The 26,052-nt window shown below is 42.1% G+C and overlaps 1 protein-coding gene across 10 annotated transcripts in view; it reads left to right on the forward strand.

The window, feature by feature from the left end:
* The window catches only part of Sgms1 (sphingomyelin synthase 1), a 296,894-nt gene that overhangs the window by 148,087 nt on the left and 122,755 nt on the right, over window positions 1-26,052 (forward strand). For 7 of the 10 annotated variants that reach the window (XM_045154617.1, XM_045154610.1, XM_045154614.1 and 4 more), the window contains one exon: window positions 9,651-9,693. The exons of the other annotated variants lie outside the window; for them this stretch is intronic. The gene's annotated coding sequence lies outside the window, so the exon portion shown is untranslated. The remainder of the gene's footprint in view (window positions 1-9,650; window positions 9,694-26,052) is intronic. 10 annotated transcript variants of the gene reach the window in all.

Below are 26,052 nucleotides of genomic sequence, written 5' to 3' on the forward strand. Positions count from 1 at the left end.
TCTTAACTAAAATAGCTTTGTAATGGGCACATTTTAACATTTTTTATAGAGAAATTTGTTAGTTCTAATTATAAAGTTAATAGGACAAGAAGTTATCATGTGGCAGTCCACACAGTAGGACGTTTTTCAACACATCTGAAATCTGTTTGTACTCCTTTGTCTGACAAGAGAATATTGATGTACCACACAGACTGGTGTAATTGAGATTACAGACCATGGAAGAGAACTTGGAGATCTCAAAAATTGACTTCATTTCGTAAATGGGAAACCTAATCCCAAAGGAGAGAAATTAAAAATAATGGAATTGAATTTTTTAAAAACTTACTTTAGTTTTTTTAATGAATTTCATAAACCATATACTAACTGTAACTACTGTGTTGGTAATAGGTCTTTTGTTGGAATTTAACTTAGGTTGCTATTGCAATGTTTTGGGTACCTTCGAGGTTGCAAAAGCTATGTGAGCTTGTCTCAGAAAAGACAGGACGTTAAGGTTATAGATTGGAGACCCGAGACTCCTAGGTTAGGAGCTGGCTAGGGCCCACTTCTCACTTTCTATGGCAGATGTGGCCATGCTGCCAAGCATCAGCCTTGGTCTGTCAGGCAGGCATGCAACCCCAACTTCCTATAGACTTTCTCTTATTTTCATTGTTTTTGATAATACAAACAGGTCCTCTGTGGCATTTTCTTGCATACTTTGCTTTGGTTTATTCTCACAAGCCCCTGCCACCTGCTCCTTTGTACACTTCTGCCCCAGCGTTCTCCTTCCCACCTTGCTTTGTGATAATGTTCTCTTACCTACCCTCCCACTCCTCAAAGCCTCTTCCTCACCTCTTGTGAGCCTCCTTCTGGCTTTGTAACCTCTACCTACTCATTTTTGGATAAATACACTTACATTAAAAATTGGCAGGCTGGAGAGATGGCTTAGCTGCTAAGGCACTTGCCTGCAAAGCCAAAGGATCCCAGTTCGACTCTGCAGGACCCACGGAAGGCAGATGCACAAGGGAGTGTATGCATCTGGAGTTTGTTTGCGGTGGTTGGAAGCCCTGGCGTGCCAGTTCTCTCTCTCTGTCTCTTTCTCTCTCTCTGTCTGTCATGATGCTGAAAAGTTTAAAAATTATTTGTTGACCCTTTACCACCAGCGTAATTTTTGGTGTTTAATTTTTTTCAGTCCCTCATATATTCTAGATATTAACTCCTTATCTGAAGTATAGTTGGCAAAGGTTTTTTTTTTTTTTTTTTTAATTCTTCATTTTGTAGGTTATCTGTCCACTTTGCTGATAGTTTCTTTTGCTGTTTTAACTCAAGGTAATTTTACTTGTCAGTTGTTGTGGCTATTTTTTGTGCTATCAGGGCTGTATTTAGAAGGTTTTTTCTTGTATACACCTATGTCTTGAAGTGTCTTCCCTATGTCTTTAACAGTTTTAACATTTCAGGTTTTGAATTAAGGTCTCTGGTCCACTTTAAATTAATTTTTTTTTTTTTTGCATGGTAAGAGATATGGGTATAAATCATTCTTTAGCCAGGACCATTTGTTAAATACATTTGTCTGTTTTTCCAATGTATGTATTTGACATGCTTCTCAAAAAGGAGGGGGCCTTAGTTGTGGAAGTGTATTTCTGGGTCCTCTGTGGTGTTCCACCTGCATATGTCTGTTCTTGTGCCAATACCATATTGCCTTTATTGTGATGCCTTTGGCAGTGTTTCTTTCTTTGGGGGTTGGTGTGGGGAGGTCAGTGTTCTTTTTGCTAGGATTACTTTTGTTATCCATGGTCCTTTGTGTGCCCATATGAATTTTTCAACTCGAATTTCATTAATGTGGGTCTTATCTGTCTTTCTTTCTTTCTTTTGGTTTCACTGGGCTTTGCCAATCTCATTAATCTTTTCAAAGAACTAACTCTTGTTTTGATTAATTTAGTTTTAGTCTCTTTCATTAATCCCTGCCCTAATCTCTGCTATTTCATGCCATCTGCTGGGTTTGGATTTACCTCCTTGTTTTTCTGGAGTCTTGAGTTGCATTATTAGGTTATAAACTTCCTCTTAGGATTGACCTCTCTGTTTCCCAGAGGTTCTGGTAGGCTCTATTATTTTCCTGTGTTTTATGACACTTTTAATTTCTTCCCTGATTTTGTCAATGGCCTACTGTGCATTCAAAAGTGTTTTGTTCATTCTCCAAGGATTTGTGTAGTTTCTAAGGTTCCTACTGATACTGAACTCTAATTTTATTACACTGTGGTCTGATAACAAGCAAGAAATTATTTTAATTTTTTGTGTGGATTTTGTTTAGGCTTGTTTTAAGGCCTACTTAATGAGATGCAATGTATATTTTCTATATGTTAGGAAGAATGATCTGTTAGTATCAGTTGACCCATGATATTATTTAGTTTTGAAGTTTTTTGCTGGTTTTGAGTTTGGAAAATATATTTAAATATGAGAGTGTGGGGTATCAGTCTCCCATTATTATTGTGTCAGGACCTATGTGGCCTTTTATGACTTTTTAACATTTGTTTTTATGTTTTGCAAAACTGGGAGCTTCAAGCTTTTGTCTGGAAATATCTATAACAGTTCTATCTTCATGATAAGTCTTTCCCTTTACTGAGAATTCCTTTTTATCTCTTCTGACTAGTTGTAAAGTCTGCTTTATCAGATATGAGAATTTAAGAGCCAGCTTGTTTATAGTTTCCTTTATAGGTTGATTTCAAACTTTTTTCTACATTTTATTTTATTTATTTTATATATAACAACAGGTTATATATATTTATTGTTTCAGCCCTGCTCCTGTTTCCCCAGGAGCCCTCCTTAGTTGGGTTATGATATTCACTGTGGGGTCATAGAAGCCCTTGTCAGTCCCTGTTGGCAGTCTGATTTAGTAGGGTTGATTTCTTTATAGCCTCTGGATATCTGTTTGATGGGATTTGGTTGGTCATTGTATCTGTTACCATCACCCTAGAACTGGTTGTCAGGATAGCAGTCAGAGCAGTATTCATGTTGACTCTGCAATTTCTCCTGATTCCTGGCAGACGTGGTAGAGATGGCACATCTTATGCCAGGCAGTTGGCTATCTTCTTGTCTTATTGATGATCTTAGTTCTCCTCTCCAACCAAGAGTTAAAAAAAAAAAAAAAAGAGAGAGCTTGGGTAAAGGGATATGCAGAGTTATTTGTGAGCCTACACTTTTTATCCACAGAACACTGGGGGCTTCTTTCTGAAGTCTGCGTATCCTGGGCATAGGATTCTGACTTGGTTTCCATACTAGATATGAGTTCTCTCCCACTGAGCATGCCTCCTGTCCAATCAGAAATCAGTTGGTTACCCACAGAGGCTATGTGCCACTATAGCATAAGTGTGTACTTCTTGTCTAACTGGTTGATTTTGTAGTCAGTAAGGTCCCCGACCTATTCATGCTGTTGGCAGCCATTGTCCTTCAGTGGCTGCCATAGGGCTTTCCAGCACTATGAAGGCTAGCCAGGAGGGAGCTGGTTTCCCTTCAGTTCTAGCGTGGTCTTGTGATATCCCGTGAAGGACTGCATCCTGTGGTGTCTTCAGCAATAGGGTCTTACCTTCTTTAGGTTTTAGAAGTGATTGGATATAATTTTATTGACTCAACTTTCTAATTGAGGGAGACCCTTTGTTTAGAAATATTACATCATGAATTGGTCTTTAAAATGGATTTTATACACGCACACACACACAGAGAGGGAGAGAGGGAGAGAGGGAGAGACAGAGAGAGATGTGTCAGTGCAGAGGACTGAACCCAGGGCCTTGTAAGTGCTGAGCTTGTGCTCTAGTCCTAAGTTAAATCTGAGGCCTAGTTAATTTTAATCTTTTTCTTTACCAAGGTAAACTTGGGATTTTATATTACTCCATCTTACATTTTTATTTGCTTGATAAACTTTCTCTTTTAGAAGCACAAATGATTTTTTTTTTTGATTGTCAAAGTTTATTATGGTTTGGTTTGCTGACTCATGCTGAACTTTTTTTGAAGATACAAAGTTACTTCAAAGTGTTTTGAAACTATTTTAAATTACAAAGTCCTCATTTTTCCTTTAATTTCTAGTAAATACCTATTCTCCATATCTAAACAGAACTGAGTTTCAGAAAACAAGGTACTTAGATTGATTTTTCAGATAGGAGACTGTGGTCTAAAATAGATTAGACATACTGGAAAGAATTTGTCTTTTAAGAATGAATAGTTTCTAAATCCTACTTTGGTTAAAATAGGACTGAAAATGGAAGACACATTAATATTCAAGCATGATGTGGAGGTAATTACTTAATTACCAGTCTAAAACTTACTGAGTGCATATATAATAGTTTGATTAATAAAAAAGTTTGGAAGGTCAAATAAGATTAGATGGACAATTCCTCATGACTGGGAATTGTTTCTACTTCTTTTTCTAAGCCAGGTAATGGGCCTAAAATGACAGTGTGGGGACAGGGTATCTACGACACCTTTAGGGACCTATAACCCCAAGTGCTGAGCACTGGAAAGCATCTCTGGAAGTAAGTGTGTCTTGTCGCTGAACTGAGAAGCTTGATTTAATGTAATTGGTAACAGAGAAATATGTAGGCTTCTCCCAAGTCCTCCCCCGCCCTCCCGGCAAAAAAGAAAAGCAACCAAACCTTCTCCAGTAAGTTGGAGGACAAGCACTGCCAGTACAGCCTTCACGGACATGGCGTGGAGTGACCATTTCTTCAACTTTCGAGTTTGGCAGTAATGGGTTGTGAAACCCCAAACACAGGTATACAGCCTGCAAAAGGCAAAGGCAAAGTAGGGACGTGGGAAAAATACAAAGTTTGAAGACTTAATGTGATTAAAAAACCCATTTAGGGGCTGGAGAGACGGCTCAGTCTTTAAAGACATTTGCTAGCTAGCACAGCTTGAATACCCGCATAAAGCCAGATGCATGTAGGGGCACATGTATCTGGAGTTTGTTTGCAGTAGCAAGAGGCCGTGATGTGCTTGTTTCTCTCCCTCCCTCCCTCCTTGCAAATAAAAAAAAATTTAAATAAATAAAACCCTTTTTAAAGATAGATAAAATAGCCAAGCCTGTGTTGAGATTCTATAATCCTGACTGAGAACTTCTGTGATTGCACAGAGCAGTGTGTTACAAATTATCTTGGGCTATCTTTAGCCCCCCCTTAAGAACCAGCTATCCATTGCCCACCTCTGAGTTTGACCCAACATCCTTGTGACTATCAGGTAGATCCTGTTTGTAACATATAAACAGACCCTCCAGCTTCTACCAAGCCAGAAGTTATGAAGGTCATCAGAGAGCTTCTGAAGCCTCCAGCAGAGATGTTCTCACCATTGTATTTTAAAAGTACCTTGTTTTGTAACTTCCTTTTCTTCTATATTTTTTAATAGAAATTTTGTGAACCTGTTATTATGTTGGAATAACCCAAAACTGTGTTCCTGGCCTATAGTCAAGTCATGTTTGGCTCCAAAATAAAGTATCTCTTGTTCCCCTTGAGGCGAGGACCATGTTTTTGCATCGGCTAGGTTCCATATGCCACAGTTTCGAGCAGTGCCCCGAGCAGGCTGTGTCTTAAGTCTCATAGGCTAGGGTCAGATATTCAAATGAGACCCATCAAATAACATAGACTTGTCTGGCCTCTAGTGGGAAAGCTGTTGTTGATGTCTCTTATTTACCTTAGTGGTGTCTGTCATCCCTAATACCAAGTGGATGTTTGCCAAATGAGGCCCACAAATTGTTCACTTTTAGTGTCAAGGAGAGGAGAGAGGACCCTCCCCCTCGCTTTTGAAGTCACAATCAACATTGCATTGTTTTGTGGCTTTGCCAATTTCATTTTGTTCCAGTGGATTTATTTCAATATTTCTCTTAGCACAGTTACTCTTCATCTTTTTTTTTTTTTTAACCTGTTGTAGTATTTATCCCCATAAGTGTTTGGTATATTTCTCTGAAATTCCTTTCCACCAAGTCTTCACCTCTTTCCTTTTAGCAGATTACAATTTATAACTTTGCCCTTTCCTTTTAGGGATCCTCTTCCAAACTTGTCTATTCAGGTGTTCTTTACAGAGAAAAAGAAAGGAAGCCATTTTCAGAGGCAAGCTGAGGAGTTCCTGGTAGCCAGTAGATGGTCCTTTAGGTTTGCTTGCCAGTCAAACCCAGTATTGTGGCTTCCCCAAGGAAGTCCTGGAAGACGTGGGAGAGGCATTTAATTCAGTTCATTCCTTGCATACTGTAATAGTGATCTGAACATTGCAAAGCGGTGCAGTGAAGGGTTGGTTAAGGCTCTCTTTGTGGGCAGAGGACAGCCCGTTCCCTGAAAAGAGAGCTAGGTGCTATTGCTGCCTGGAGGAAGACTCGGGGATGACTCCAGAGGGAAGACTGCAACTTCCAGGCCTTAAAATTAGGGACCGTGCCTGCAACTGTCTCCTCATGAGAGAGAGTGCAGGTAGTGAAGGTGCAGAGGAAGGAAAGGCTCAGCTAAGCTGTCTTTGCTAAGTTTTGAGCATGAAAGGAAGCAAATGTGGGTTTGATATAGAAGAAGAAAACACTAACTTTGTACTAATTTGCATAGTATGCTGTTTTTAAGAGAGAACTTTTTATATTCCAGTAGAGTATGGTTTAATGAGGAATGCAATTTAATTGCTGTTGTGCTATTACTTGTCTCTCTGTATCATTTATATTCTGTATTATTCACCATCTCCTCTCAAAAGGAAATACTGAGCTGAACTTATGAGGTACATGGGTCATGGCTGCCAAAGTGAAGATTCCCAAGTCTTTCCCTGGACACGGGAGGGGGGGGGTGGGGGGTGGGGGGGGGACCCAGTAGAACTGTCAGGGTTGCTGCCCAACCAACCAAGCAACCAACGTTCTAAGATGAAATCTTGGTATTTCCTGATGAAAGAGGAAATATTACGCTTTGAAAGACAGCCCTACAAATATGCGAGATTGCCAATGCCTTAAACAATGTGAACTTTTAATTGTTTTCCTTCTTCACCTGTGGTTCTGATGCCCATTCCTTCTTACCCTTAGAAGTGTCTCCTACTCCTGTGTGTGTGTGTGTGTGTGTGTGTGTGTGTGTGTGTGTGTGTGAGAGAGAGAGAGAGAGAGAGAGAGAGACAGACAGACAGACAGACAAGGTTACTAATAGTAAATGCATAGGGATTTTAGCATTGGTATACCAGAACTTTTAGGAAAAGTGGAAGGGTTATCTCCTTACCTCCACCCCCACCCCCTGCTGTATCCTCTTGCATGCTGTTGGGTTAATAGCTACAAAGATTTCTGAATGACTTTTTACTCAACCCTAATTGAAAGCTTGAAGTCATAGTGTATAGGGATAACAGGATTTGTTTTCCTCTAGAGGGTCTACTATGCAAGCATGCGTAGTTAATTTGCTTACTCTTAAAGTTCCAGAAAGAACTTGTGTCTTTGCAGAATGCCTCCACCACAAAGGCAAGTCCACAGCTTTCTTACTGTTCCCAGTCCTGTATAAGGAAGATCACCAGAGTTCTACCAGCAGCTCTCACAGTTCATCCAATCTAGAAAGATTATATTCAAGCTTATTTTTGTTTCCTGTCCTCAAGCTACTTGCTCACAAGACCTTTCTAGCTCACAGAGGGAAAGAATGCCAATACCCTTTACTCAGGTTCAGAACCCAAGAGTTGGAAACTGAGAGTGAGAGCATTCCTAGATGATAGTGATTGAGAAGCAGACTCAAGAGCTTGTCATTAAGCCACGGTTGTCCTGCTCCACACTGTTCCTAAAGATGCTTAACAGACCTCATTGCAACCTTTTCTCACTTTTTCCAAGTACAGCTCTGGAGGGTTTGTACCATCTCAAAGCTGCAGGTCTGCATTGGATCAGTTGTGTCTGAATCCCTAGCCCGCGTTCTCATAGGGTTCAAAGGTAAAGGCATTTTGTGGCTCACTGATCACTACTGTAATGAGATGTTATTTTGAATTTATCCCTGAAGATGGAGGAAGTTCTTTTAGATACATGTTTTTGCTACATGCTGTCCTTAAAAGTAGATATTTTATTTGCAGTGGCAGAGCAGAAAGTTATCACTTTGAACCATGTTCCCATTTTGAGCCTGCTTTTTGGAATTACTTATTATAGAAATTCAATATTTGTGAAGGTCTGCCATGCTGCGGACAGTGCTCCCACAAGTCCCTCACTAACCCTGTGGGGACTTGCCCTCTGCATGGGCAACTGCAGCTGCCTAGGAGGGCCCCTGGGTTCTGGTGGCTCCTGTTGCACAGGGAAAGTAATAGCATGATCAAGCAAGTTAACGTGGCACAAAGCTACTTCTTAGGAAGCAGAAGGTTTTCTTTCGACAGCTCTCTATTGAGTAGAGAGATAACTGCCTGCTCTGTTGGTATTCCGGACTCTGGGAACTGAATAGCCTGATTCATTTTCCTTCAGTGACTATAAGCAACTCCTGGGCTGGGACAGCAAGCACCTTCAACATCCAGTCTCATGGCTTGCTTGCTTTTTCTTTATAGCATCGCTTGCTTTCTTTTTCTTTATAGATTCAGGCAAGCACCTTTAAACACACTTCTCTTACTTGCTTACGTGAAAAGGGGGTACTGTCTGTGTGCCCGCTCTGTGACCACACCCCCTCTACCAGCTTCCGTGTGCAGGGGGACTGTCTGTGTGCCCACTCTGTGATCACACCCCCTCTACAAGCTTCCGTGTGCAGGGGGACTGTCTGTGTGCCCACTCTGTGATCACACCCCCTCTACAAGCTTCCGTGTGCAGGGGGACTGTCTGTGTGCCCGCTCTGTGACCACACCCCCTCTACAAGCTTCCGTGTGCAGGGGGACTGTCTGTGTGCCCGCTCTGTGACCACACCCCCTCTACAAGCTTCCGTGTGCAGGGGGACTGTCTGTGTGCCCGCTCTGAGACCACACCCCCTCTACAAGCTTCCGTGTGCAGGGAGACTGTCTGTGTGCCCGCTCTGTGATCACACCCCCTCTACAAGCTTCCGTGTGCAGGGGGACTGTCTGTGTGCCCGCTCTGTGACCACACCCCCTCTACCAGCTTCCGTGTGCAGGGGTACTGTCTGTGTGCCCGCTCTGTGATCACACCCCCTCTACAAGCTTCCGTGTGCAGGGGTACTGTCTGTGTGCCCGCTCTGTGACCACACCCCCTCTACCAGCTTCCGTGTGCAGGGGGACTGTCTGTGTGCCCGCTCTGTGATCACACACACCCCCTACTTGCTTTTCAGTTATCCTGCTTAGTTTTTAGAGATTTTATTGTGGCAAAATGAAAACCTAAACATCCCATTCTCCTATATTGTCACAGTAGAAATTATTACACTTTAGAGATGTGCTTGTTTATTCTTTATCACATTGCAGATGGTAAACTAGCAGTTACTTCTCTAAAGGGAGAGGTGATGACTGAAGAGTACCTGATTGAGAAGTTCGCAGTGTGCTCCTGGTGCACTTGCTGTGCTGTGTTTTATTGGCAGGAGATAACAGGCCTTTTCTGCTTGGCTTTGTCAATAACAATTTATGTCAGATACCTGCATAGCCAGAAATAAGCCGTGAGGTAGAAAAAGTATTTCTTTAAGGAGACTTCAATAAGAGAATAGTAATTGCTTTGAGTTTTAGCTGTTGGTTTTTCCTCTTATAAGTACCTTATTACATAAAGAGTAGGCTTTAATTTGCTTATTTTCTTCTAGATTGGAAGGAAGGCTGATGAAGGAAAGCATCACCATGGTTCAGGTAAAGGGATTTCTAGTTTCTTTATGTGTGGTGTCTATTTTCTGTGCATTTCCAGTGCGAAGTTTGAAACAATTATGGCTAACTTGTACATACAAGGACTATTTGTAGGATGTAGATGACATAGTCAAACATATGCCTTCTATTTAATTCATTTAGTTATATGTTCATATTAAACAATTATGTATACCCACAGAAGAAAATCCAACCATATATGCTTTCATCCTACCCTAGGAATGTTGTCTTCTAACTCTTTTTTACCATAAGACAATGGTATCTTCCTTCCTTTTTTTTTGTGGGGGAGTTTTTTGAGGTAGTGTCTCACTCTAGCTCAGGCTGACCTAGAGTTCACTATGTAGTCTCAGGGTGGCCTTGAATTCATGGCAATCCTCCTACTTCTGCCTCCCGAGTACTGGGATTAAAGGTGTGTACCACCATGCCCTGCATTTTTATTTATTTATTTATTTATTTATTTATTTATTTATTTATTTATTTATTTATTTGAGAGCGACAGACACAGAGAGAAAGACAGATAGAGGGAGAGAGAGAGAATGGGTGCGCCAGGGCTTCCAGCCTCTGCAAACGAACTCCAGACGCGTGCGCCCCCTTGAGCATCTGGCTAACGTGGGACCTGGGGAACTGAGCCTTGAACCAGGGTCCTTAGGCTTCACAGGCAAGTGCTTAACCACTAAGCCATCTCTCCAGCCCCCCTGCATTTTTTTTTATTGTTGTTGTTCATTTCATTTTCAGAGTCACAGCATTGAAAGATTAAGCACCATTTTCCACAGCATGTCATCACGTTAGTGGTTTTTTATTCAGCCCTTGGAACTTAGGTGTGGTGGTGTCATTGGAAGCTGTATTCCAGGCTGTAGGTAACCATTGCATGTCAGGGCAGTTACTTCTGTCATTCTTTCTGGAGAGAGCAGCTTTGAAGAAAATGTACTGTTTAACAACACGTGTGATTACTTAGTGCAATCTAGCTTTTTTATTTTCCTCCTCATTTTTTTCCTGCTTGTTCATTTTTCTTATTTGAGGAAATAACATGTATATTGTTTAACAGTGCAAGTAGTCCTATTCTCATTGCCCCTTTGCCTAGATAGCCCCTCTCAGCTTTCAGTTGTATTTTCTGATATTCATTCTCCCCTCCCTTCCCTTATCCTACCCTCTCTTCCCTTCCCTCCTTCCCTCAAGTTTCTTAAGAAAGGAATTCTGCTTTTCTTTTTGTGGGTTATCAACCTACCTGTGAGGATTTCTGGGAGCGGTGTAGGGCAAGTGATCTGACCTTCCATGACTATGCTGGTTAGATGTAAGCATGTCTGCTTCAGGTGCCCCTGAACGTGCAGTCTTACTACACTGTTTCCTTCAGAGAGTGAGCTGAGGACGGATTGTTTATCTGGCTCTACCAAGTGGGAGAGAGGATCCCAGGTCCTCCCTGCCTTTTTTCCTTCAATCTCTTCCCCTGGGCTTTGAGACAGTCTTATGCTTCCCGAGCTGGCCTTGAACTCTGCATAGCTGGGCTCTCTTCACATAACTGACCTTCCTGCCTCTACCTCTCAGTGCTACTATTACCAGTGTGTCACCACACCCGGTTTTCTTCTTTTGTCTAAAAGCAGCAAACATTCATGATCTTATAGTTGTGTAGGTCAAAGGTCTATGAGTATGGGTTCGCTGGTTTACATCTGGACATCTGCAGGTGGACGCGTTCCTTTCTGGAGGCTCTAGGGCAGCGTACGGTGCAGTTCTTTTCCTCACTTCTAGAGACTGCCAGAGTTTTAGCTCATGGTCCCCTCCATCATCAGTCAGTGGTGCTGGGCCAAGTGTGTCTCACTGTGCATTGTCCTGACATACCCTCTCTCTACCCTTCTCATCGCTAAGCATACTGTGACTATAGTGGGCCCACTAGATAATCAAGGATAATCTCCCCATTTTTCTTAATTGTGATAAAAATATTATTACTACCTTAACCATTTTTTTAGTGTGAAGTACAGTAGTATTAATCTGTATCTTGTTTTATAAAAGAGCTTTAGAAATTTTTCGTCTTGCAAAACTGTAACTCTGTCCATTGAGTAGTAGTTCTTTTCTCTCCCCCCCAGTCCCTGCCGATCACTCTTAGTAAACAAGTCTTGTAAGTGGAATCTGCACTGTGCTTTTTTATGTGTGACTGGCTTGTTTTGTAATAACTATTTGCAGTAGCAAATGATAGCATTTCTTCTTTTTTAAGGGTTAAATACTATTTCATTGTGGATGCATTCATTTGCTAATGGATATTTAAAATTCTGTACTGAATATGGGTATGTAAATCTCTCTTCAACATCCTGTTTTTAGGACAGGGGAGATGGCTTAATTGGTAAAGTGCTTGCTGCTCAAGCATGAGATACACGAGTTTGGACCCTCAGCACCCAAGTACCTACTGGTGTGGTGGTGGATGCCAGTATTGTCAGCACGGGGGAGGCAGAGGTGTGATCACTGGGGTTTGCTGGATAGCTCCATTATTTTTTATTTGAGTGAGCTAGAGAAACAGAGGCAGATAGAGTAAGTAAGAGTGTTCCAGGACCTTTTCCCACTGCAAACAAACTCCAGACACATGCACTACTTTTTGTATATCTGCCTCTACATGGGGACTGGGGGCTTGAACCTGGGCTACCAGACTTTGCAAGCAAGCACTGTTAATAGCTAAGCCATCTCTCAAGCTGCTGGTCCCCACTTGTTGCTGTTTTCTAGTATCTGTCTTTATGTGGGTACTGAAGAATTGAACCTGGGCCATTTTGAAAGCAAGTGCCTTTAATAGCTAAGCCATTTCTCCAGCCCTTGGTCCCAGTTTATTGATGTTTTTTGTTTTTGATAGGGCCTATTCTGATGGGTGAGAAGCCATTTCACATGGTTCTGATATGGGTTTCTTTTTTCTTTTTAATTTTTCAACAGTAAATAATTGAAAAATTTATTTATTTTTTTGAGTTAAGGTCGTGCACTAGTTCACACTGACCTGGAATTCACTATGTAGTCTCAGGGTGGCCTTGAACTCACAGTGATCCTTCATCCTGCCAAGTGCTGGGATTAAAGGAGTGTGCTACCATGCCAAGCTCTAATTTATTTATTTATTTTTATTGACAACTTCCATAATTTTAGACAATAACTCATGATAATTCCCTCCCTTCCCCTTTGAAACTCCGCTCTCTATCATATCCCTTCCCCCTCCCAAACATTCTCTCTTTTATTTTGATGTCATCATCATTTCCTCCTCCTATGATGGTTTTGTGTAGGTAGTGTCAGGCACTGCAAGGTCATGGGTATCCAGGCCATTTTGTGACTGGAGGAGCATGTTGTTAGGAGTCCTACCCTTCCTTTGGCTCTTACATTCTTTCTACCACCTGTTCCACAATGGACCTTGAGCCTTGGAAGATGTGATAGAGATATTTTAGTATTGAGCACTCCTCTGTCACTTCTTCTCAGCACTATGGTGCCTTCTGAGTCATCCCCAGGTCACTTCCCTCTGAAAAAAGAAGCTTCTCTAATGAAAAGCAAGAGTAGCATTAATATGTGGGTATGAAAATTAAGAGAAGTGCACAGTTTGGTGAGCATAATATATACATTTAGCCAGCCAGTAGCAGACATTACACCCCTAGGACTCATGACTACCCCTGCTATAGGTTTTCAGTATCAAGGATGTGTTCCCTCCCATGGAGTGGGCCTTCAGTCCAAGTAGAGAGCAATTGGTTTCCCCCATAACAGATGTGCCAGTATTATACCCGTTGGCTCATTTGGTCTGGCTGGCTAAATTTAAGGCTTGGAGTATCCACTGTAGAGTATCCCCACTTTCTCTTTCTCCCAGTGATTTTTCTGTCTCCCAGTGAACTGCATGCAGAATAGCTTTTTCTAGCTTTCTGTCAGCTGGTCTACATGGAAGAGGTTTTCAGCTTGACCTTGCAGCCCAAGTATGTGGAGTCTTCAGCAATAAGGTCTTGCCATCTATTCCTGGTGGTAAACCAAGAGCCTTGACAATGGCCTGAAATGTTTGGGGTCATCAGTGACCTCCCTGGCCAACAAGTCAATGGAAGGTATACCATTCCTGGCACTGAAGATTTTCTAATAACTCTCTATGGCTTCTGAGTGTTCCATTGTCCAAAGAAGTAGGTTTCCAGATGACTTATTTATGTCCTCTTAGATTTTGATTAGCCCTCCCTCCACCTTTCCTTTACTCAGTCAATTCCCCTGACCTCACTTAGGCCTTTTCACCCCCATTAATCTGTTCTTCTACTGACATATGTACAATACCATCCTATTAAGTCCCCTCCCTTCCCCCTTCCTCCCTTTCTATTCCCTTTATATGCCTTTTCTAGCTTACTGGCCTCTGCTACTGGGTTTTTTCATACTCACATAGAACCCCAACCATTTGTAGTTAGGATCCATATATGAAAGAAAACATGTGACATTTGCCTTTCTGGGTCTAGGTTACTTTACTAACTACAATCCTTTCCAGATCTATCCATTTTCCTGCAAATTTTATTTTAAAAAATATTTTATTTTTTATTTACTTATTTGTTTGACAGAGAAAGAGGGAGAGTGAGAGAATGGGTGTGCCAGGGCCTCCAGCCACTGCAAATGAACTCCAGACGTGTGTGCCCCCTTGTGCACCTGGCTAATGTTGGTTCTGGGGAATTGAACCTGGGTCCTTTGGCTTTGCAGGCAAACACCTTAACCACTAAGCCTTCCCTCCAGCCTCAAATTTCATTTTTTGTTATGGGTTTCTTTATGCTGATTGATGCGGAGCATCTTTTCTGTGTGATTGAACAAATGGTATTACCTGGTGAAATCATCTGTACAAGTTAGTCCATTCGTAACATTGAGCTGTGTGGGGTTTGTTGCTGAGTAGTAAGAACTCTCTAACGTTCTGCTTATCCATACTTTGCCCAGGGCACAGCTGGAGACTTGCTCTCCTGGCTTGTCTTTTTACTCTGCCAATGGCTCCCTCTGCGAGGTGAAGCTTTGTGTTGGACTTGGTCCAGATGTACATTGTGCTTTCACTGCCTGTGCTTCTGGTTTCTCGTCCCAAGAACTCTTATCGCCCAGTCCAGTGTCAGAACGTCTGCCTTTAAGCTTTCTTCTAGGCATTTTAGTTTCAGGTCTTACTTTTACATGTGAATTCATTTTGATTTAATTCTTGTAGATGGTATGAAGTAGGAGTCTGAATAGTTTTATACAGACGCTTGGGCAGACCTGTCCCCCACTTTGACCTTTGGAGGGACCGATGGCTCCCTGTCTTCCGGCCTGCAGGAACCTCTCTGCTGGCTCCTCAGGCTCCGCAGCCCTCACCGCTGGCTGTCCAGCTTCCAGGATGTCCTATTCTCCGCTGTGGGCTTTAAGTCAGTGTTCTCTTCTGTTTGTCTTTAGTTCATGCCACTACAATTTCAGAGATAAACAGGCCTCTTGTAGTGGCCATTACAATCCCAAAGTATTACTTTTAAAACTATATTTAAAGAACTTCAAAACATAGTACCTGACACTTTTACATGTCAGCTTGAACCTCCAAAAGCTCACAAGTCATTTCTTTTATGCTTGTCTGTCTGTTTGTTTATTCTGTGGTGCTAGGAATTGAGCCCAGGACCCGGGGCATGCTGGGCAAGCTCTGTGCCACTGAGCTAGTCCAGCTTCTTTGCTACTTTTTTTTTTAATTAATTAATTTATTTATTTATTTATTTATTTATTTGAGAGTGACAGACACAGAGAGAAAGACAGATTGAGGGAGAGGGAGAGAATGGGCGCGCCAGGGCTTCCAGCCTCTGCAAACGAACTCCAGACGCGTGCGCCCCCTTGTGCATCTGGCTAACGTGGGACCTGGGGAACCAAGCCTCGAACCGGGCTCCTTAGGCTTCACAGGCAAGCGCTTAACTGCTAAGCCATCTCTCCAGCCCTTCTTTGCTACTTTTAAATAACCAGTTTGGCATTTGATCTACAACCCTCACAGCCAATATTATTAACAAGTTCACAAACATTGTTTCATTATTGCAGAGGCTGTTGTCATATGAAATAATACAAGATGTGGTGAAATTTCAGATTTAAGGTCACATCCTATTTTTTTTTTTAATTGAGAAGACATTCCTTGGGCTTTTAACCTACATGTTGGTTTTATTAAGAGATAATATATAAATAATGTATAAATGTATGTTATATATTGCCTTGAAGTTTTAAAAATTGTGTGTGCCCTCTACATGAGCTTTTATGGGTGTTCTTCCTAACCTGATTATCAGAGCTATTCCAGATTAGCCAGTTTTTGTTCTAATATTGGTGGTTTGGGAATTGAACCTGGGCCAGCAGGCTTTGTAAGCATGATTTGTTATGTATGAAGTAAATAAGATTCTTCATAGAACTGGGTTCTGAGGAACTATAAGAACTCTAGCTTTATTTGTGTTAAGCTTGTTTATTTCTAGAATCAAGCTTACTGGGGTGTCTCTTAGTTGTAGAATAATTGCCTTGTTTCTGCGAGACCCCAGTTTAATCCCTAGAACCAGAAACAAAAGGTAAAAAAGTAAACCTTTGTAATTACTCTTATTACAACCAAATACCTGACTTAACTTAAGGACGAGAGGGTTTCCTTCTGCCTACTGTCTGTCCTGGCAAGGGGAAGGCCCGGTGGCCTGAGCGTGAGGCAGCTGCAGGAAGGAAAGAAAAGAATGCCGGTGCTCAGCTGCCTTCTCCCTTTTTATGTACCACGGGGACCCAAGCTCATGGGGGAGTCCGGAATGACTTCGAGGAGCTTCTTAAAATTTTACATGGGGCTTGGAATAGCCTTAGGCTTCATCACATGCTCAAAAATATAGATTTTATATGATCCTGTAAAGGGTTTAGAGCCCATGTCTTACCGATTGTGAAAGGGAGGGAAGATGAAAGGTGAGTGTTATTACTTAAACATGAAAAAAAAGAAACCCACTGCCTTTCTAGTCACCAGTGCATATTCTTTACATATCATACAAATTTTGGGGTCAGAACATCACCTCTGGCTTCTGCATTGTGCATGCACCCATTTGTGCACATGTAATACCAAAGGTATCACACAGGATCTTTGGCTTCTGCATTGTGCACACATCCGTGTACGTGCATAGTACCAAAGGTATCGCATAGGTAGGTGGTGTTTTGGCCCCAGCAGGATGTTCATTTTTTCTTGAGTGAGCTTGTGCAGAGGATGACTCGACTTCACCTTCATTTCAGTTTAAAGCACTGCATTTAATTTGTGATCAACTATTTGCTGACTAGTAGGGATAATTGATAATATATAAAAGGAGAGGCACCTCTGTGTGATAGTTAAGACTTCACTTTTAGTTAAGAGAAAATGAAATGTAATATTTATAATAATAAAAATTTAAAAATATAAAAGATAGGTGAGAAGTAGAAAAAGCGTATTGTGAGTTTTCTCTTTTCAAGTTATTTGATGCTTGAATGCTTTTGTTTATATGGTGCAATACTGAATTCTTAAGGTTCCTTTAGCTTGCAAATTGCCTGATTTTTTGTTCACAGTTACTAAGCTGCTCCCCTTTTGGAGGCACACCACTGAGTTCTTAGGGATGCACTAAAGTGTCTGGCTGGGAAGCTTATGAAATACAAGACCTGCCTTAGAGAGTGTTCATGAGAATAATTTTAAAGGAACCTGTTGATAAATACAAAATAGTAGCTGTCAGAGGCATATGGTGACAGAGAGCTTGAACTAGCCCTAGCAGGGCCTGTCTAGCTGTGCTGATTCAGGTTGGGCCACACTATAGGAATGGAGACTGCGTAGGACTGAGTATACCAGTGCCTGCTCTCTATACTTTGAATGGCATTCTTCACTCTTGCATAGCTGACTCAACCTAGGGATGGAGATAGGTCTGACTCAGGCTAGATAAAAGAAATTTGTAGTCAAGGGCATCATTGCCATCTCTGCTGGGAATAGAGCAGTTTCTGTTGAAATTCAACAGTGCATGTCCCCTGCATAAGCTTTTATTATTGGTTTTCTTCTTAACGTGATTATCAGAAGGTATTTCTGATTGGTTACTTGTTGCACTATACTGACTAGTTCTCCATGTACCATGGAAATGATAGGTTGTGCTTTTTAAAATAAAGACATGCGCCACCACACCCGGCCTGTTTTGTTTTCTGAGGTAGGGTCTCACTCTAGCTCAGGCTAACCTGGAATTCACTTATGTAGTCTCAGGGTGGCCTCAAACTCACAGTGAGCCTCCTCTGCCTCCCGAGTGCTGGCATTAAAGATGTATGTCACCACACCAGCTCACTGTGCTCTTTATTTCGAAATAGAATTTTAAAAATTCTTGTGGGATTTTCTTCTTCAAATCTGCTTCTTAAATACTTGTTGCTCGCTTTCCCCCTTCTACTTTATATAATTTTACTTATAACTTGGATCATATTAGATACTTTAAAAAATTTGTTGACATGGGCTTGAGAGATGGCTTAGCGGTTAAGCGCTTGCCTATGAAGCCTAAGGACCCAGGTTCGAGGCTCGATTCTCCAGGACCCACGTTAGCCAGATGGACAAGGGGGCGCACACATCTGGAGTTTGTTTGCAGTGGCTGGAAGCCCTGGCGCACCCATTCTCTATCTCTTTCTCTCTAACTGCCTCTTTCTGTCTCTTGCTCTCAAATAAATAAATAAAAATTAAAAAAACAAAAAAATTTGTTGACATTACCCCCATAATGCATGACCCACAATCCCCATGGGGTAGATCTACATCCCCAACAAGGAGGACCTCTTTGGAAAAGAGGCAGGGATGAGGGAAAGGATGGCACCAACATGTGTTGTTTACATTACATAAGTATGTCCATAGCTAATAAAAATAAGTTTTAATAAGTGGTTGAGATTATTGTTATGAAACATAAAACTCTATTCTCTTGTTCTAACATAGGCCCTGCTGTAGTGTCTGATGTCATACTGTTACCCTGTGTCCTGCAGTGTGTGAAGCTGATGCAAGAAAGGAAATGATAAGAGTTTTCCAGAAATCTGATCAAGCTCATGAGGTTGTTTTAGAGCTTAAATTCTTTAAAATTAGAACAGCCAGGGCTGGAAGTATAGCAAGGCCTTAGGTTCAACGTGCCCTGCAAAAGTAAGTAAAAAATGGGACTTGCCCTCAGATGGCTTGTGTTGGCTCAGTGCTTGTGTGTAGTATAGACATTTCCCTGGAGACGATAGACATTAAGGATTTGTTGTTTCTGTTTTCAAATGAAGTGCTACATGATTTAAAAATCCCATGTATTTAGCCTTTGGAATGTTATTGAATTTGCAGATGCTATACACATACTGATCAGTACTTTAAACCTCCACTCAAATCTTGTGGTGTGGACCTATTAGTCATTAGAAGATGACTAACTCAAGGCTTGTGAGATTATGGAACTTGCGCAAGATTATGCAGTTAGAAGTTTTGGGAGTCTACACTTACCCTAGATCTGTCTGATTTCATGGTCTGTGTGCTTTTGTCGATTGGTCCTGTCTGGCTGACTCCACACTGCAGTGACATTGAGAAGGCAGTGCGTTCACAAGGCAGTCTGTAGCCCCACCAGTGCCTCACTTTTGGAGAAGTGCAGGCTGCTAGCTGGGCCTGGTACTCTTCACAAAGGAGCCTTCCTCACAGCAGGGATGGGTGCAGTGTAGCATGGACTGAGCAGTTCTTGGGAAGGAGAAGGTCTGTTGGCTTGGGCCTGTGTCATTTCCCAACTTGGGCTTCCCAGCCTGCCAGCAGCAATGATGTCAGCTCATTTTAGTAATTGCAACACAGCTGTTCTGTCTAAAGCAGGTTGGGACAGGAATTCAATTACAGAATCACATCGTTAAGAACAGTTCTGGCATCTGCATATAAGTTTCAGGATTGTAGATAACCTCTATTATTTCAGTAAGTAAAAATTTTTATTCCCTTGTTGTTGCAGTCCGGTTCGCATTGCTGGTAGAAATCACCCAACCAAGCAAGAGCAGCTTCTGGGAAAAAGAGGTTTATTTTAGCTTACAGGCTCGAGGGAAGCTTCACTATGGCAGGGGAAAACGATGGCATGAGCAGAGGGTGGACATCACCCCCTGGCCAACATAAGATGGACCACAGCAACAGGAGAGTGTGCCAAACACTGGCATGAGGAAACTGGCTGTAAAGCCCATAAGCCCGCCCCCAACAATACACTCCCTCCAGGAGGCATTAATTCCCAAATATCCATCAGCTGGGGAGCTAGCATTCACAACACCTAAGTTTATGGGGCACACCTGAATCCAACCACCATACCTGTCCTTTGCTGTTCTTACTATTTTTGTTTGCTTGATTTTGAGACAGGTTCTCACTGTAGTCCAGACTGGCCTCCAGTTTATGTGCTTCCCCTCCATAGCGTCATGGTCATAGGCATGTGCCGCAACCACGCTGGGCTTTTGGTCTTTAAATGGATTTAAAAACCAAACAAACAAAATACCCTGATTCTTCATAAAAAATGTGGTGTGTTGAAACTAAACAAAATAAAACCCACCATTCAGAGATAGCTATTGGTAATACTGTGGTGTATGATAGAGTCTTCCATTTTTATTCTGATGAGTATGAATGCTTTTTAAAGTCAAATATGAAATTGCAATCATGTCTTCTGTATTATTGTTACCCATGATGACTGCCTCATTTCCCCCACATGCTCATGCATCCTTCTGTTCTGTGCTCCATGTGAATTGTAGTGTGGATCTGCCCTGGCGTTAGGAAGACCTAAACCTCATTTGGTTCAGCTAGAGCTGTTCTGGATTAGGCCATGACTATAAGGAATATATTAAGCAAGAGCTACATAAGTAGACACTAGTTTTCATGCATCTTTAAGATAACTAGCAACAGTTACTAATAATGGACAGGAAAATCCAGTTTCAGTCACAATCTCCGTTTCATCATACAGTAAGTGTGGCTTGTAAGTTTCCCACTTACAATGCAGGAATAGAACTTCAGCAATTCTTTTTTGACTGGATTTTGGAGCCTTGGTTTTCTTTCCTTGAGGCAGGTGGCCAGTTTGACAAGCAGCTCCAATTTTTACATAGTTAAATGAAACCTATCAACTCATGATTTTTGGTTTAACCCTCCTACTTGACTGTGCTAGCTCATTAACCTTTTCCATCCCCCCTCCTTCCCTCCCTCCTTTCCTCTCTCTCCCTCCCTCTCTCTCTCTCTGCTAAATATTGTACACAGGTGGCTGCACTGACCCAGACTCAGACTTCTTGAATGATTATACTTTGGCATTTTTGCTAGAAAATATTCACTAATACAATTTTTCCTGACAGGGCAGAGGCCTGAGCTCCTAGGAGTTAAGAGTTACCAAAACGAGACGCTGATAGTGACTGGTATGGGTGGACATTTATCTGAAGCAGTGTCTAGAAAGGCTCTTAGGAAGCCAGGACTACGGCACATTGTTGCTGTTTTTCTCCTCTGGACTGTCAGCATTAAATTAAACCATCAACATCGGACCTTTGCCTGTCCTAGTTGGTTACTTATTGCCCTTGGCATCCCAAAGAGCTACTGGGGTCATTAAGGGCCTAGGCAAGGCCTTTGGTTTCTTTTCTTACCATACAATAGCTCTGCTTACATGTGTTTTTGTGTTGGATTTCACAAGTCTTTACTTACTTAAGCAACAGATACTTTTCTTTCAATAAAGTGTGCAAAACCCCAGAAAGGGTAAAAATGAGAAATTCTACTTTCTCAGTGCTGCTTCTGAGTCTCCGTTGTGCCTGTAGCTCTCCTGCTCTGACACAGGTTCTCTGGTCCTCACCCTAATGGGCCCCTCAGTTGGAATTCCTGCATCCTGGCCTGCTTTTAGGACATTGATTTCCTACAGGTACCTCAGGACACCCACATTCTATTGGCTACTTACCGCTTGCCTTGCGTACCCCCATCGCCCCCGTTCAGATGTATGTGTCTCATGCACCAGGGAGCATCAGGTGTCTTCCCCTAGCACTCTTCTGCCTGGTTTCATCAGGCTGGCTGACCAGTGAGCTCTAGCAATCCTTGTGTCTGCACCCTCCTCGCTCTTTGGCTCCGTGCTTACAGGCATGTGCAGCCACACTCAGCTTTTTTTTTTTTTCCCCTGAGATAGGGTCTCACTCTAGCTCAGGCTGACCTGGAATTCGCTCTGTAGTCTCAGGGTGGCCTTGAACTCACGTTGATTCTCCTATCTCTGCCTCCTGAGTGCTGGGATTAAAGGTGTGTGCCACCATGCCTGGCTCCTTTTTTAAAAAAAATATTTTATTTTTATTTATTTGACAGAAAGAGGTGTGTGTGTGGGGAGAGAGAGAGAGAGAGAGAGAATGGGTGCATCAGGGCTTCCAGCCACTGCAGATGAACTCCAAATGCATGTGCCCCCTTGGGCATCTGGCTAATATAAGTCCTAGGGACTAGAACCTGGGTCCTTTGGCTTTGCAGGCAAACGCCTTAACCGCTAAGCCATCCCTCCCTCCAATCCCACACTCAGCTTTTTATATGTGTGCTGGGGATCAAATTCAGGTCCTCGTGCTTGTGTGTAGCAGGCGTTCTTATCTGCTGAGCCATTTCTGCAGCCTCAGCGTGCATTTTTATATTCACCAACTCTCTCAGTAAATAATTCTGAGATGAGGTGATATTTCCTCTATAGAAACGCATTTATGAGCTTGGTGCTGGCATGGTGGCACATAGTCTCAGCAGTGGGCCACTGAAGCAGGACAGTCACAAGCATAAGGCTGGTCTGGGAAATGTAGTGAGGCCCTGTCTCAAAACTAAACCAAAAATAAATAAGTAAGTAAGTAAATAAATAAACCCAGAGCATTCTCTGTAGTGTTGAGCAATTAAAATGTTCTTCAAGAGCCAGCATTCAGGGGTGAAAACTGAGATAACTGGGTTTTAAATGGTTGATCAACTATTGTGTAAAAATTTTTAATTAGTGATGTTAATTATATATAAGATTAGATTTCATTATGGCATTTTCATACATGTCTAAAGTGTTTGTTTATATTGACTCCCTAGAGCCCCTTCTCATCTCCCTCTACCACTGATCCCCTGCCTCTACCCAAAGTGAAATCAGATTTTAAAATAAAAATTAAGTGCTGGCCTCCAGCATATAAAAAGAAGTGTTGGCTGGAGAGACGGCACAGAGTTTAAAGAGAGGCACCATGTAAAACTGGACACAAAATGGCACACCCTTAATCCTAGTGCTTGTAGGGCTGTGGGAGGCAAAGCCCGGAGAACCCCAAAGCTCCCAGGCCAGGTGCCCTGCCGTACAGCAGTGGGCAGTGAGAGCAGCCCTGCTCAAAGGAGAAGGGGAAGGCCGGTCCTCTGAGGTTATGCTTTGATCTCCACATGCCCATGCACAAGTACATAAAAAATAAAAGTAAAAATGTAAGAAAGAAATGTCAAGCCCATGCAGGAGAAGTGCCACAGAGCTCATGAAGGTAGAAGATGGAGAAATGGAGCTCCTTCTCTCAAGCATCTTAGAGTCATGGCTGCCTGTGTTAAATGGATCACTCTGCTTTTCTTCCCCTTATGTTGTTCTTTGAAATCTTACCTTTTAAACTGCACTGTCCCTACTGCAGTGCCGTTCTTATTGCAAGTCCTCTTATTTCAATAGTTTCTCCTTGGTTTCACTACATTCACTCGTCTGTCCCCTCTCTTGAAGCTGTAGGGGCGGATGTCCCATTGCTTCCGTGGACAGGCCAGACTCTTCAGCCTGGAATGTGGGTCCCTCTGTGATCTGGCCCTGACCTCTCCTTCAGACCATACTCCTGCTTTCACCAGTGCAGCCTTGGCTCCATCCTTCCTTCCTCTCCCCTGTGTTGTCTTCATGCCCTTTGAAAAGCCCATTTCTGTCCTTTTTTGCCTGTGACTTCAGTTTAAATAGATGCTTTTTTCTGTTTTTCTCTGGCTGCTTTAAAGAGCTTACCTTTGGTACTCAACAGTTGCCGATGTCTGAGTAAGGAGATCTCTGTCATCTCACATCCTGGGTCTGAGGATTGTTAGGAAAATCATCATTTCCTACAGCAATGCTTCTTCCCCATTTTCTTTACTTCATTTGAAAATTGAGCAAGATATTTGTTAGACTTTCTTACTTTACTTGCACTTCTCTATTAGTTTTATATCTTTGTATAGTTTTACACAGAAATTCTGGAGCATACCTCTGGGTTTGTTTTATGGTTAACTAATTCTATTTTCAAGTATTTTTATTGTGCTGCTTAAACTTTCCTGTGTGCAGTAAACCTTGGTATTTTTAATGTTATTTAGTTTTTTAAAAATTTTATTTTACTGCTTTATTCCCCAAGTTTAGACCAAGGTTTCATACCACAGTATGAAATAAACCATAAACATATGGTCAGACAATTAATAAGGTTATTTATTACTTTACTTTGTGTGTGTGTGCACACATGTGCATGTGCGGTGTATGTGACATGTGGTATATGTGCGTGTATTGTGCCCATGTGTGCACCTATGCCTGAGTATGTGGAGCCATAGCAGAAGGCTAGCTGTCCTGTCCTTTTCTCTAAGCCACTTAGTTGCCTGGCAAAGGGTCTGTTCTTCAGCCTGGTGCTGCTGTCCTTCAGGGTGGCTGCCCCAGGATTCCCTGGTCTCTAACCCCACAGATGGGGTTACCCCTGACATAGCCGTATCCCACATTTTACATGGATTATTGGGAGTTGAACTTGTCTCCAGCCTGAGAGGCCCTCATGCTTAAATGACAAGTTCTTGTAACCACTAAGCCATCTTCTCAAACCCCAGATATTAAAACTTCAACCATTTTTAATCACTTTTCAAGTTAGTGCTTTACTTTCTTTTAGATTAAAAATATATTTTTCCAAACTTATTCATTGAAATATGGTAAATGCACTTATTTTATGCTGGTGATTCTAGTGTTTGGAGCCTGTTTTCATCTACTTTATTTTCCAACGTAAGCGAGCACTCACTCTTGATGCTGTACTGCTTGTCTTATTGATCATGGGCTCTTATTCCTTTAAAGTCTTCCCTGGCAGTATTTTAAGGAGTAGCTTGGAGGTAGTGGATTTGCTTTTGCCAGGTGCCCATAGCCTCTATCAGCCTCCCAGTCTTAAGATTCTCTGCTGGAGGCTTTCTGTAGCACAGTGAGAATTGGGATCACAAAACCACAAGTGTTTTTGGGTATGAATTTTCAGGGGAGATTGCCCATCTTTTGAAGGTACCAAGAGTTAAAAGCCTGTTCTAAGACTTGAATGTAAAGCTCAGTGGTAGACCCTGACTTGCCTTAGCATGTTTCATTCCCTGTGTTTCACCCTCAGCACTGCAGAACAGACACAGCCCCCACGTATTTCTCCCGGTGGGGCAGGACTGTGCCTCGTGGATGCTAACGTGAACATTCAGTGTGATGCAAAGGTCTCTAGAGCTCTCCAGCTCTCGTGGTCCAGGCTTCCTGTCCTGTGCTGTGCAGCCATTGCAATGCAAGTTGAGGGTGAAGAGGAGGGTCAGTTTTGTGCCCCTCCCACCATACGTACTTGTCCTTTGTTTTTGCCTCTGTGACTACCTCACTGTGCTGTTGCCTCACTGGTGAGATACTTTTATATATATATATAATTAATATATTATTAATATATTAATAATATATTAATAATATATTAATATATTATTAATATACATTATATAAATATATATATTATATATATATATTTATTTATTTATTTGCAAGCAGAGAAAGGAGAGTGGGTATGCCAGTGCCTCTAGCCATTGCAAATGTTTCACATGTATGCATCACTTTGTGCATCTGGTTTTATGTGGGCACTGTGCAATAGAGCCCAGGTCTTTAGGCTTTGCAGGCAAGCACGTTAACCACTGAGCCTTTTCTCCAGCCCTGGGTGGGGTGTTTTCTTCTTCTTCTGCAGCTGTGCTCAATTGGAGAGTTGTTTTATGCCATCTAAAGTGCCATCTCCAGAAGTGCATGCTCCATATTTGCTGCTTGGTTCTTAGCAGATGTTGGCAGTAGATGAGCTGGGGACCCTTAGGGCAGAGCTCAAAGGATTATTGAACACTTAGGTACTGCCCACTTTCCTCTTATTTTGAATCCCTGTGGGGCATGGCTTTGGCTGTTTAAAAATTTTGTTTCAATTTAATTTATTTATTTGAGAGAGGGAGAGAGAGAGCGAGCGAGCGAGTGCACAATAATGGATGCACTGGCACCTCCAGGTACTTTAAAGGAACTCTAGATGTACACACCACCTGTGCATCTTGCTTACGTGGGTACTGGGGAATCAAACCTGGATCCTTAGGCCTTGCAGGCAAGTGCCTTAACTGCCACACCATCTCTCCAGCCCAGATTTGGCATTTAAAAAAAAATTATTTTACTGCGAGGTGGAGAATAGTTTCTTCTGTTCAATTTTCTAAGTCAGATCAGTTGA

The sequence above is a fragment of the Jaculus jaculus genome, chromosome 1 (genome assembly GCF_020740685.1).
Source record: "Jaculus jaculus isolate mJacJac1 chromosome 1, mJacJac1.mat.Y.cur, whole genome shotgun sequence".
In the NCBI taxonomy this organism is placed as follows: Eukaryota; Metazoa; Chordata; class Mammalia; order Rodentia; family Dipodidae; genus Jaculus; species Jaculus jaculus.